A 13,378-nucleotide genomic window follows, 5' to 3' on the forward strand; every position below is an offset into this window, starting at 1 on the left:
ATGAGGCCCTATAAAAAGTTAGGAATTAGCAGTTAAAAACCTATGAAATTCACAGAAAAAAACATAGGTTTCACACCAGTTATAGTTAGGAATTAGCATTTAAAAAACCTATTAAATTCACTGAAAAAACCATAGGTTTCACACCAGTTATAGTTAGGAATTAGCATTTAAAAAACCTATTAAATTCACTGAAAAAACCATAGGTTTCACACCAGTTATAGTTACCTGGAAATTTTAATGACATAAAACCATTGAAATTCCCACGTTATAGTTAGTTGGACTCACTATAACTTACGCGTGTAATGCACTGCTGATGACATCACATATTACATCACTCATGACATAGTCAGTGACATCACTCATGACATCACTGATGACACCATCCAGTGAATGTGTGTCTTTCTGAAAAATAAACATGTTTTATATATGTATATGTAAAGATTGATGGAAGAATAAATGTTTCAATAAGTGTCTTAATGGATGTTTTTTAAAAAAAATGTGATTGGTTAACTGGCTTATTAAGTGTATCATAATGAATGCATATATTAGTGAGTATTGTTTAAATATTTAAATGGTTGTATCAGTATTTCACTTTGTGTATAAGCGGCTGCATGGGTTGGTGAGTAGCTACATGTGTGTGTATATGGGTAATTAGATGTTTTTTTTAGTATCAGTATAAGTGTCTGTATGATTTGGTGGGGGTGTTACTTAGCACATAGATGCTTCAATGACTGACTCACTGTTTGTATGTGTTTTGAAGACAGCATATGTGCCGGACTGTATGGGTGAATGAGTGTGTATATGTATGTGTTAGTAAGTGAATGACTGTCTCACTAGTGTCTTTATCAGTAACTACATATGTTTTAATCTAGTATATGTGAGTATTGATGTATATAAGTGAGTATATGTGAGAGTGAGAGATTGAAAGAGTTCTTGTTTTAATAAGTATGTGTTTCTATAAGTGATTGTTTAAGAGAGTAAGTATGTGTAAGTTTCCTTAGAAGTAAGGTGGTAGTGTGTGTATAGCTGTATATGCAAAAAATGGATAGTCTGTATACGTTATAAATACGAGGCCTGCCTCCTAAAATATGAGGCAGATTAAGGGACCATGCTCTACTGCTACAACACTGAATCAGTGAACACTTTTTTACAAAACAATCAAACCTTCTAAATACTTGTTTGTAAACACCTGCAACCCCTGTGAGCGACGCACAGTGCTCTGGCACAGATGAACATCGTATGCGCACTGTAAACTTTGGTCTCTCTGAGCTGCCTACAAATTTACAACCTCCTGCGCAGTAAAAACAAAAGCCCAAGTGACTTAAACCACAAAACTGCACTGCTGGTGGGGCTAATGGGATGTCTGAAACCACAAGGGCAAAGGGTGTCCTGCTGGCAACCTGCGGGGGAGGGAAGCACAGGTTCAAATACCCAAATCAATACTCTCCACTGCACCACCCAAGATTTAATTTTGTGACTTTCTATTTACATACAGACCGTTTATTAAGGTGGATTAACTACTAGAGGTTTAATAATGTACTATATTGCATTGACCACTGAGTCACACTTTTTTCATTTATTTTTTATTTAAGCTGGCCCTTCATTTATATGTAGCTACCTGATGATGAAGCACCTGAAAATGTACAGAATATTTAGTTTTTTAGCAAAATCTTTGACACACTCAAGTGCTCACACTCTCAAGGCCCTCCAACTGCCCCCAAGCATGACTGAAATCAACAACAATAGCAAACTAATGTAACCAGGAGTCAGTTTTTGCTAAATTAAAAGTGTTTGTTTTCATAATGTAAAAAATAAAACCTTTTTAGAAAAACAGTATGAAAGAAGCTTAAGGGACCACTTCCTTTCCCTGGAATTAAAGAACGCGCCCTACTTGGACCCTACGGTTCATCATTAATGACTGAAAATGGTTTGTTTCTATGATGATGAATGATGTTCAGCAACCTCCACTACCAAGCCGCTGTAAAAGCCAAGCCACCAGCATACCATTAAATATAGTATAGTTCTCCTTGGATGCCTTGCACTAAAGTTGCAGCCAATACATTACAACCATTATACCCATGGCCACTGGGATTATGCAATTGTGCAACCACACCTATGTTCACATAATTATAGATTTGCCACATAATCAATCATCTGCCACAAAAGATGTTGATTTTAACAACAAATAATTGTTCATAACTCAACCAGTTCACTAGTTACTAAAAATCAGTGGCACATGTTGCTGCTAATTGCTATATTGGGGTGTTAAACTGGTATTTATAAGGTGCAATCATAGATTGACCGTCTCTCTGGAGAAAAACAAGCACACTCATCACTTTAGTTCAAAAAGGTGTTATCATCCAAATAAGATTTGCCAAAATTTGTTTTATTTGTGAAAAAGTACCAATATGAATTTTTGGCTAATTCTTTTTGAACAAGCCTCTGATACCAATCCACAGACTTTTAATTTATTTCCCCACCATAAAAATGATTTGCTGTGGAAATTGGGGACGTGTATGGTTGTCGAGGATGAGGAGTACCAGATTCCATAAATATTTGTAAGGAGGGGGTCCTCACGCCTACAAAATTTTGACCGGGGGGCTTCAACATCAAAAAGTATGAAGACCTCTGCTCTATGGTGATGTACTCGTTTATCTATTCGGTACGATTGACAATTTCTGGTTGCACCAATTAATCTGTAAACATGAGTATATTTAATATTATGTTTAACTCTACAATGGTGCAGCTTTGTAAAGTCTGTTTTCACTTTTTTTTAGTTTTGTCAATAATCACGTGATGTTTATTTAAATCATTACCACACACAACCTCATTACTCGTGAACAAGGAAAATTGGTTTCTGAAACGTGTTGAGTGCCTTTGCCAATAAATTCTACTTTTAGCATTTGGGTGCTGTGGCTCTTTGTTCTGTGAGACTGGAACAGAGTGAATTTGGATGTTTATGGGTTTCGCTAAGCCGCCATGGCCCGCCGTCATTTGAGGCTCAAATTGCAGCAACAAATAGTTTGTTTTTATATATATATAATGCTTGGACAATACAACGAAGAGAGGAAACTTACTATAAGTATTGAATTATAACAAAGGAGGCATGCAACCTACTAGAGGAACGTACTAAAATTTCAAGGACCAGCATGCAATACTAGCTACTGACATCTGCTGCCTAATTGAGGGCGTTACAAAAGAGCACGCTAGGCGGCGCCCCCTTTAAACTTCCTTTCCTTGATGCCAAAATGCCTGTGATCAAGGAGCCGACATGCTCTGAAACGCGTAAGGCAACATGAATTTTATTGAATAAAGGAGGCACTGGGTGCCATTAATATGCCGCTGGTGTGTGCATTTTCAAATGGTGGTTCTTTGTTTTAAAAAACTGATGGCGGCAGACTGAGCCGCGAAGACTGCACCCCCCCTGCTGAACACATAGGGGACCATAGAGACATAGAACTTTGCACAGTCTTCTGTTGCCAATAGCGGTAAAAGGCTTACACCGCAATACGGTGGCCCTTTAATCAAAAGTCCACTGGAGGGCTATAGACAATGCTTGAACAATAAAACGAAGAGAGGAAACTTACTATAAGTATTGAATTATAACAAAGGAGGCAAGTAACCTACTAGAGGAAAGTACTAATATTTCAAGGACCAGCATCCAAACCTAGCTACTGACATCTGCTACCTAATTGAGGGCGTTACAAAAGAGTACGCCCCCTTTGAACTTCCTTTCCTCAATGCCAAAATGCCTGCTGATCAAGGGGCCAACATGCTCTGGAACGTGTAAGGCGACATGAATTTTATTGAACAAAGGAGGCACTGGGTGCCATTAATATGCTGCTGGTGTGTGCGTTTTCAAACGGTAGTTCTTTGTTTAAAAAAAAAAAATATATATATATATTCACTGAAAAAACCATAGGTTATAGACCATATATAGTTAGGAATTAGCATTTACAAAACCTTAATTTACTCGCACAAAAAGATAGAAGTTCGCATATATAGTTAGTTGCAATAACTATATATCGCGCACCCGCAATCCACTGCTGATGATGTCACATATTACATCATTCATGACATGGTCAGTGACATCACTGATGACATCATCCAGTGACTGTATGTTTCTGTAAAGTTAAAATATGTGTTACATATTGAAGAATGAGTGGATGTATAAGTGTCTGGATGAAGGATTTAGTAGGTGCATGACTGACTGTATGGGAGAGTGATTAAATGTGTCTCACTGAGTGCATGGGTTAGTGACTAAACTGTCTTATTTGTGCATCATTATATCTGTTGTTCTGTAAACTGCTGCATGTGTTGATCAGTAGCTATATGAGTAACTATATGGGTTATTGATTGGTTGCCCAAGTATTTGTATGGGAGAGTGAGTGTGTGTGTGGGGGTGGCTAGGAGGTGTGTGACTCTGTGCATACATGTGTGAACAGTTGATTCACTAGATGTATCGGTTCAAAACTGCATGTGGAAACAGCTGTATGGGTGGTTGACTGTGTGCATGAGTGTATTGGTGAGTGAATGGATATCTCAGTACATATGTAAAACACAGTACATGTGAGAGTTGACATATATAAATTATTGTGTATAAGAGCCAGTGAATGTGTGAGTGGCTGCATGGATCATTGAAAACGTGTATCAGTGATTGTATAAGAGAGTAAATATGTGTTAGAATATGTTTCAATAAGTAAGGTGTGTATAACTGTATAGTTGAGGAAATGGAGGAGTGATTGATTCTTTTCATGACTGACTAGATGTATGAGTAACTCCATGGATGAGTGACAATCTGTGAGTGTCTGTTTACACTGATTGTATCTAAGGTTATATTAGAGTCTGAAGAGGTTCATCGTATTATCACATGAATGATATTATCAGTGATGTGATCAGAAATGTCAAATGAGATGTCATCAGTGATGTCATCAGTGATGTCATTTGAGATGTCATCAGTGATGTCATTTGAGATGTCATCAGTGATGTCATTTAAGATGTCATCAGTGATGTCATCAGTGATGTCACTGACCATGTCATGAATGATGTAATATGTGACATCATCAGCAGTGGATTGCAGGTGCGCGATATATAGTTATTGCAACTAACTATATATGCGAATTTCTATGGTTTTGTGCGAGTAAATTAAGGTTTTGTAAATGCTAATTCCTAACTATATATGGTCTATAACCTATGGTTTTTTCAGTGAATTTCAATGGTTTTTTAATAGCAAATATGAAAAGCTTTAAAATGTCAAGTACGTGGTAGGTAAAAACATTTTCGTGTCTATGCACGCTGATGTGCTTTGAACGCTGCCCCCCCCTTTTTTTTCTTTTAGGAGTATTTTCTCTTTGCAGATAGTGAAGGGTAGGTAACGCAGGCCTTTGCCCCCGTTGTAATCCGTCGTGCCTGCTTCTCTCTCCATTTGATTGATTGTTATCCAAGCATTTACTGTTTTAGAATTGGATCTCTTTGCTTCATTCTCTAATAACAAACAAGCACAGAGTCCCAATACTCTGTTTAGTCTTTGCAGATAGTGAAAAATCGTTTAAAAAAACAAAAGGAATCGAGCAAAATCAGTAGGCCACTAATGGGATCTCTTTTTGACCTCGCTAAAATAGAAACATTAGGAACAACCCCTCATGAGAAATACGAAACTAGTGAGATGAACTGAGCTCCACACCATGATGGCTGCAAGACAGCTCGGCTCCGCCACCCACCCCGCCCAAATTCTATAAGTTCCGGTGGAGCCCCAACGTGAACAGGTAGAGAAGAACTTGCCCTCCCCTCTTTGACTGAAGGTTCTTGTAGCCTGTCCCTTCTGTTGTCATTTAACAGAACTTTTTGGAGTACTGAAAGGGGTTGTGTTCCGACCGCTGGTTGGTGGAGACATTTTGACTATATTCTGGACCTGCGTTGTCGCGTAATGCGTCATATGACGCGGCGCGTTAGCGCACCCGGAAGTACTCCGGAGCGCAAGGCGCAGCTTCCCAGAAGCGATCCAGAGCGCGGCGCGCAGCGCGTAACATAAGCATAACAGGTCATGTGACTTGTTAATAAAACTTTTCATTGGTTCATTTTACTTTTGTTATTCTAATGATGAAAGGCTTGGTCATAATAACGCTTTTCATTGCTTTCGAACATTTTTTTGTCTTAAACATATATGTTATAATGTTCTAGGCTAATGTATTTTCCCGGGAACTTTACAACTGTCCTGCAAGTAAAATATTCCTATTTCGAGAAAAAGGGCGTTTCTTCGTCCCATGAGGAAGCCGTTGAGCAAAAGAGGCTTGGCCTGCTGTCTTAGTTGCCGATAGGCCTGAATATCAGATTCTTATCGATCACTTTATGTTGCAGGAGTAGAAAACACAACAGCCCTTGACCATTTATCTTTACTGCGTTCCTGCGTATTATACCTTTTAACCGTCATGTAATTGGACTGCTTTATTTCACTTGCCTTTTACTGATTCGAAAACAGTGGCTATTATTCAAAACTTTTCCAATGTAAGTACTACTACCATGTTTTGTTTTAAAAACCTTTATTGTGAAAATGTCAGTATACAAATACGGGCCTATAACCACGTGGGCCAGCCACGGAGCAAACTGGAATCGTATATGATGAGGGGACATTTACACTGTAGAACAACGTAACGGGCGACCCATTAGGTTGCAAGAACTAAGGTGTCTAACATTTGCGGAATCGGTGGACGTACATTTTATAATTAAAGTACTACAGGGCCAGTTACAATAAAATTATCTAGATATACATTTGCGGGCAAGTACCATGACGTTAAATCGAACTTTCAATAGTACAGTAATCAATAACACGTCAGAACTTAATATCAATAGGGATGTCCAAATGTTCAATCAGTACTCATCCCCGCCCGCCATGTGCTTCAAAACTGCATACGTATCTCGTGATATCAAGGTTGGGCAACCAGTACACAACAAGGAGTTACGAGTCCCATTTATACCGGCACAATTTGGGGCGAGGCCGGACAGGTCCAGGATATAGTCAAAATGTCTCTACCAACCCGCGACTATAATGATGTTCATGAGCTCTATTGATTAGAATAACACTCCTCTCTCCACATGAAATTAATTTGCCGCAAGTTAAACATGTCATTTTCATTTGTCCAAAGTTCTTCTGAAGATTTAGAACCGTTTCCCTTGCCTCTGATTCTGTCACTGCCACTTCATTGGTGGATGTACTGGCAGGTCGGGGATTATCCACCAAATCAAACTGCAGATGAGATGCCTTCACCTGGGGAGGCGGAAGAGGTCCGTTTACGCCGCCTCTCCCCCCCCCCCCAGGCACCCCACGCCGTCTTTCGGCGCAGCATTGTAGGATGGCCACACCAGTGCGGCAACTTGCTGGACACCACCTCGGTGCCATCCGGATCTCGGCGCGTTCGAGTCACTGTACCGCAAGAGCGGGAGAAACTCAGCTGGACACGCCGTCTTTTGCCGCAGCATTGTAGGATGGCCACACCAGTGCGGCAACTTGCTGGACACCACTTCGGTGCCATCTGGATCTCGGCGCGTTCAAGTCACTGTACCGCAAGGGCGGGAGAAACTCAGCTGGACAAGCCGTCTTTCGGTGCAGCATTGTAGGATGGCCACACCAGTGCGGCACCTTGCTGGTCACCACCTCGGTGCCATCCGGATCTCAGCGCGTTGTGCTGCCTTCGGCCTACTGTAGCAGCAAGTGCGGGCGCAACTCGGCTGGACGGCGTGTGAAACGCTAAGGGGCGCCACACTGCAGATGAGGTGCCTCCACCTGGGGAGGCGGAAGAGGGCCGTTCGCGCCGCCTCCCCACGGGCACCCCACGCCGTCTTTCGGCGCAGCATTGTAGGATGGCCACACCAGTGCAACTTGCTGGACACCAACTCGGTGCCATCCGGATCTCGGCACGTTGTGCTGCCTTTGGCCTATTCGCACATCGGTCCGCTACTGACGCCGCCTCATGGGCCAACGGATTTTGTACGCTTTTTATAGCCCAAAGCCGCATAACAGGTCATGTGACTTGTTTATAAAACTTTTCATTGGTTCATTTTACTTTTGGTTTCCTAATGATGGAAGGCTTGATCATATGACCTAAAAATAACACTTTTCATTGGATTAAAACATTTTTTTTTCCCAAACGATGAAAGACCCACTTTTTTTTTCTCACTCGGCAATCGAAAAAGGTTTCGTTAGATGACAACAGAGGGGACAGGCAACAAGAACCATCACTCAAAAAAGGGGAGGGCAAGTTTTTCCCTACCGGGTCACGTTGGGGCTCCACCGAAACTCATCGAATTGATAGTCTACAGTGTTTCTGGATGTTTCAGACCGAAGCTGGCGTCAGCATGAGAGCACCACCATCTCGTAGCTCCGTCGTGGCCATTCCGCAAGCAATCATGGCAGCCGCTCCCCACCGGAAGCCTGCGGGAGTCGGGGGCCCCCAAGACTTTTGTAGAATCTTCAAGGCTGAGGGGACGCTTTCGAGAATGGAACCCAAGTCCTAGCAGACAAGCGTCCGAGTTCCAAGGTGTCACAGGGCCATTTTAGTGGACCAGGCCCAAATCCGAAGAGCCGGCCGCCATTTTAAGAGTCCTGTGGCAGCCGCCTATCGCTGCACCGCAAGAGTAGGCGCAACTCAACTACATGGTGAGCGAGACGCTGTAGCCGCAAGAGCGGGCGATAAACAGCTGAATGGCGGATGAGGCACAGTGTAGCAAAAGCGGGCGAAATGGCAACTGAAACGGTAAAGGGGCGCCCCACTACAGCAAACGAGCCTCCACCTGGGGAGACCTGTTCACGCCGCCTCCCCCCCACCCCCCCCCCCCAGGGTGCCCCACACCATTTTTTGGAGCAGCATTGTAGGATACCAAAACCAGTGCGACAACTTACTGGACATCACCTGGGTGCCATCCACATCTCAGCGCGTTCTACTGCCTTGGTACTATTCGCGCAACAGACCGCTACTGATGAGGCCTCCCCCCCCCAGGGCGCCCCACGCCATTTTTCGGAGCAGCATTGTAGGATACCAAAACCAGTGCAGCACCCAGGTGACATCACCTGGGTGCCGTCCAGAACTCAGCACGTTGTGCTGCCTTGGGACTATTCGCACAAAAGACAGCTACTGACCACTGTTGCTTCTGTTTTAAAAAAATTTTTTAAATGTGTTTACTGTTTTTGTTGCGTTCTATATATTTATAAGTTATTAAAGTTTTATAATCCTACTACTTTGTTGGAGTGCTATATATTTTTAATGTGACACATAATTGTAAAAACTTTGATGTACAAAGAGGCATCCCTGGAATCTTCCGCTTCAGGCTCGGTCCCACACACCCTCACAGTGAGAATCCCCTCCCCAATCACAATACAGGATGGTTATCAAATAGTAGGAACGCGTGTGGTGTGACGGATCTCATCGGGTGGGGGCCTTGATCTACTGTAACTCCTTTGAAGAGGGGTGATTCGTTACAGTTGAGGCCATAAACTACATCCGCAGGGCTACGTGATAGCCTGGGAAATCAGACACAAAGGAAGAGGAATGTCAGAGGGTGCGGTAGTGAATAGGGTGAAAGGGTGGTGTTGGGCGGGCACAGTGTGTGATTCTCAGGGAAGAGCAGCGCAGATGGGTGGAGGTTTATGGCCCATGCATAAGACAGAGAGCGGGGGTGACCAGTGCGTGGGGGAGATGCTTGCGAGGGTGGTGAGCCATGCTGAGGATCGGCGGCGTGCAGAGAGTAGGTCTGGTCAAGGCATCTAAAATGGCTGCCGTGCACGAGAAAAGTGTGGCATTGGAAAAAAAGCAAGATGGCGCAGACAATGTTTATCAATACGAATTAATTTATAACAATTATTTTTAACAATATATTTACTCGCAGTATCAAAATGGCGGTCAACACTTCCTGATTTCCTTCGAATCGAACGTTAACAGACGTCACGATCGGCGGCGTGCAGAGAGTGGGTCTGGTCAAGGCATCTAAAATGGCTGCCGTGCACGACAAAAGTGTGGCATTGGAAAAAAAGCAAGATGGCACAGACAATGTTTATCAATACGGATTAATTTATAACAAATATTTTTACCAATATATTTACTCGCAGTGTCAAAATGGCGGTCAACACTTCCTGATTTCCTTCGAATCGAACGTTAACAGACGTCACGCAGCAAAAAAAAAAAAAATGCTCATGCACAGCCGCTGGAAGACAAGTATCAACATATATAAGCCTCCTCAGCCACCCTCAGAAAACATAGGGGGTCAAGATACGTCTCCCGTACCCCCTTATACCCATTTCTCACATTGTTTTTCCTCCATCTTGTAATTTAATTAAATCGAAACACAAAATGGCGAATTCCCGTTTCGCGTCCCGGTTCGCGAACCGGAAAGCGCTTCTACCGCAAAAAAATCAATATTTTTTTATTTGCCCCACGGGACCCTTTAATAACCCCAACATCATTCCTAGGGGGTCAAGAAGGGTCTACCTTGCCCCCTTTCATTTAATTCCCCCTTCGTTTTTCTCCTCCTCTTGTCTCTCGATCCTACCGAGAGACAAGATGGCGGCCGCTCCGGACTGTTTAGAATGTTGACAGACACCGGAGAGCCAATCAGCTTCGCTACGCAAAGTTCCGTTACGCGAAAAGTTCGCGAACTGGAGCGCTATCCGGGACGCTGTCACAGATATATCTGTTTTTTTAAACATTAGTTTCTCAAAATCCACTGGAACACATATATTGAGACCCAGCAAAGGCACATCGGGCTAACAGTCCCTACAATTTTAACAAGTTTCGTGTAAATCCATTCAGCCGTTCGAGCTAAAAGTGAGGCCAAACGCCCTATGGAAAACTCAATGTTAAAAACGCGTTTTGGGACCCCCCCTTTTTTCTCAGCCCCCCCTTGAAGAAACCCCCCCAATTTTCAGGGGCTGCTCAGAAACGAAATGTGTCATTTTCCTGAAAATTTCAGCCGATTCCGTCCACAAACGCCAAAGTTATTAGACATAGAATTTTCAAAAGTTACATGGAGAAAAAATCCTAACTATATATACCTACTGGTGACCACCAGTAGGTAATATATATATATATATATATATATATATATATATATATATATATATATATATATATATCTGGCAGTTTCCGTATCGGCAGACACAAAACTACAATCCCAGTAGTTCAAGAAAGATACGGACACAGACCTCAATTAAGTGCTTTTCTTTATTTTCGGTGCTCAAGCGTCACAACGCGTTTCGGTCCCACCCTGGACCTTGATCACATGACACAGTGTAAAGATTCACATTGGTTTAAGTACTCTGCCAGTAGTGATGACATCAGCACAGTACAACAGGTAAGCATAACCATAGACATAAAAGAGTTTGATTAAAACAAAACCTCAATTCATTTGGGTATTTAACTCCATATGTCAAATAAAAGATACATAAAACCAATGTAGATAAAAGTAGATTTTAGCGTGATAAAGTGCAATGTTAGACATAAATAAGAGTAAAAGACCTTTTTTTTATCTTATTCAATAAAATGCTGGTGCAAGTGCAAAAAACAGGTTAATTCTTATAGGTGCGCAATGATGTCCACAAGAGTACTTGCAATTTTGAGCCCAAAATTGGTTCGATGTTATGCGCAAAAGTATATATGTATCAAAAGTTCTCAGATTTGAGGCCGCACACCACTCGCAGGTCGGTTTTCAAAACCTTTATTTGAAAAACATGCAGCTTTCAATCCAGATGCTTCATCCCTTGGCCTTACGCGTTTCGAAGCACTCTCGCTTCTTGTCAGAGGCCATATATTAGGAAAACATATCATGGCGGCCACATTTCCCTTGCTAATGATTACAATTTCAATTGGCCCCAGGTGTGCCTCCATCTTCAAGTTCAATGCAATGTCTACTGGGAAATGTAGTTAATTTTTGCATTTTCTACCCTCCAGTGGGTTCTTTTCCTGTATGTCAATTCAGGATATATCAATAGCCCTCCAGTGGGCTCCAGGGTCAAACTCTGCATGTTTATTTATACTCCATGCCGCGCCATTGCAAAAGAGGATCTTTACCTCTTCTGCGGTCCTTTTGTTCATTCCAGGCGATACGATCTCTCCACAGCCGGAGCCGCCGTGATGATATATGTATCAAAAGTGCTCAGATTTGAGGCCGCACACCACTCGCAGGTCAGTTTTCAAAATCTTTATTTGAAAAACATGCAGCTTTCAATCCCGATGCTTCAGTTTACATTTCTTGACCTATGGATACTCTGCCAAGAAGAAGGACTGCTGTGCTGCTAAAAGGACTGCCTCCCTGCTGGACTGCTGCTCTGAAAGAACTGCTGCCCTGCTGTGCTGATCCATTGCCCTCTTGCATGGGGAAGGAGAACTGGATCTGCAACCTCATCTTGAACCCAGGACTCCAGAGTAAGTCCAAGGGCTGTCCTCCTGATCTGAGCCTCAGGGACAAAAATGGTCCTGAGCGGCTCCTGGCTGAGGCTCACATTCTCTTTGAATCAATCTTTTGGCTTGACCATAAATGGTCCAGTTTGCACCAGAACTGTGCCACTCACCCTGAAAACCAGAGTAATCTGCCACCTGCCCATCTCTTTACACAGCGAGCCAACACAGAGCTCCACCTTGCCTGTTTGCAATGCCCGGCCTGCTCTTTGTGCCAATCGACCACCGCCAGCAACATGCTCCTTGCTTCTTGCGACCCTCTCCAACAAGTACAGAACTATTGACACAAAACGTGAGAAGGTAAAGCTTCAGATTGGAACTGCATCTGACCTGCTTTCCATTACAATACACCTGAAATTTTGACTTTGACCTGGTCTAGCACGACCAGAAATCGAGGATTGGCGTCTTTTCACCTTTAGGTGCTGTTCTACACTTTATTCTTTCAAAATTAATAAATTCGGTTCTACTGATTGGATTTTCGTTGTGTTGGTCTTGTTTTATTTATTAAAGTAAGCTCTATTGTTCCAAACTAGTGTGGGATCTCTTTTGTGTGATGTTTTCCCTGTGTCACTATTTAAGTATTGCATAAATACTTTACACATTGCGTCTAAGTTAATCCTGACTGCTCTGTGCCAAGCTACCACAGTTTTTTAAGCAAGGGTTAATTGGGGGTTTGCTTGACTAATAACAATCAATCAATCACTCAGGGTTTTTTGAGCATGCTACTCACCCGGTTGTTGCTTGACCCAAACTCAATCCCGCAGTCAACCAATAACTCTATTTAAAACATAAGGTGTGTAGGTCTCTGGCATGCCCTGTTGTGCCTAATGTTAGGTTCCCCGGGCATTGACTGTATAAGAGATGTACCATAGCTCCAGTAAAAGGGTCTATTTTGACAATCAACACCAGCCACTGACTGACAGTAAAAATGTAGC

Source organism: Lissotriton vulgaris, chromosome 5, assembly GCF_964263255.1.
Source record: "Lissotriton vulgaris chromosome 5, aLisVul1.2, whole genome shotgun sequence".
Taxonomy (NCBI): Eukaryota; Metazoa; Chordata; class Amphibia; order Caudata; family Salamandridae; genus Lissotriton; species Lissotriton vulgaris.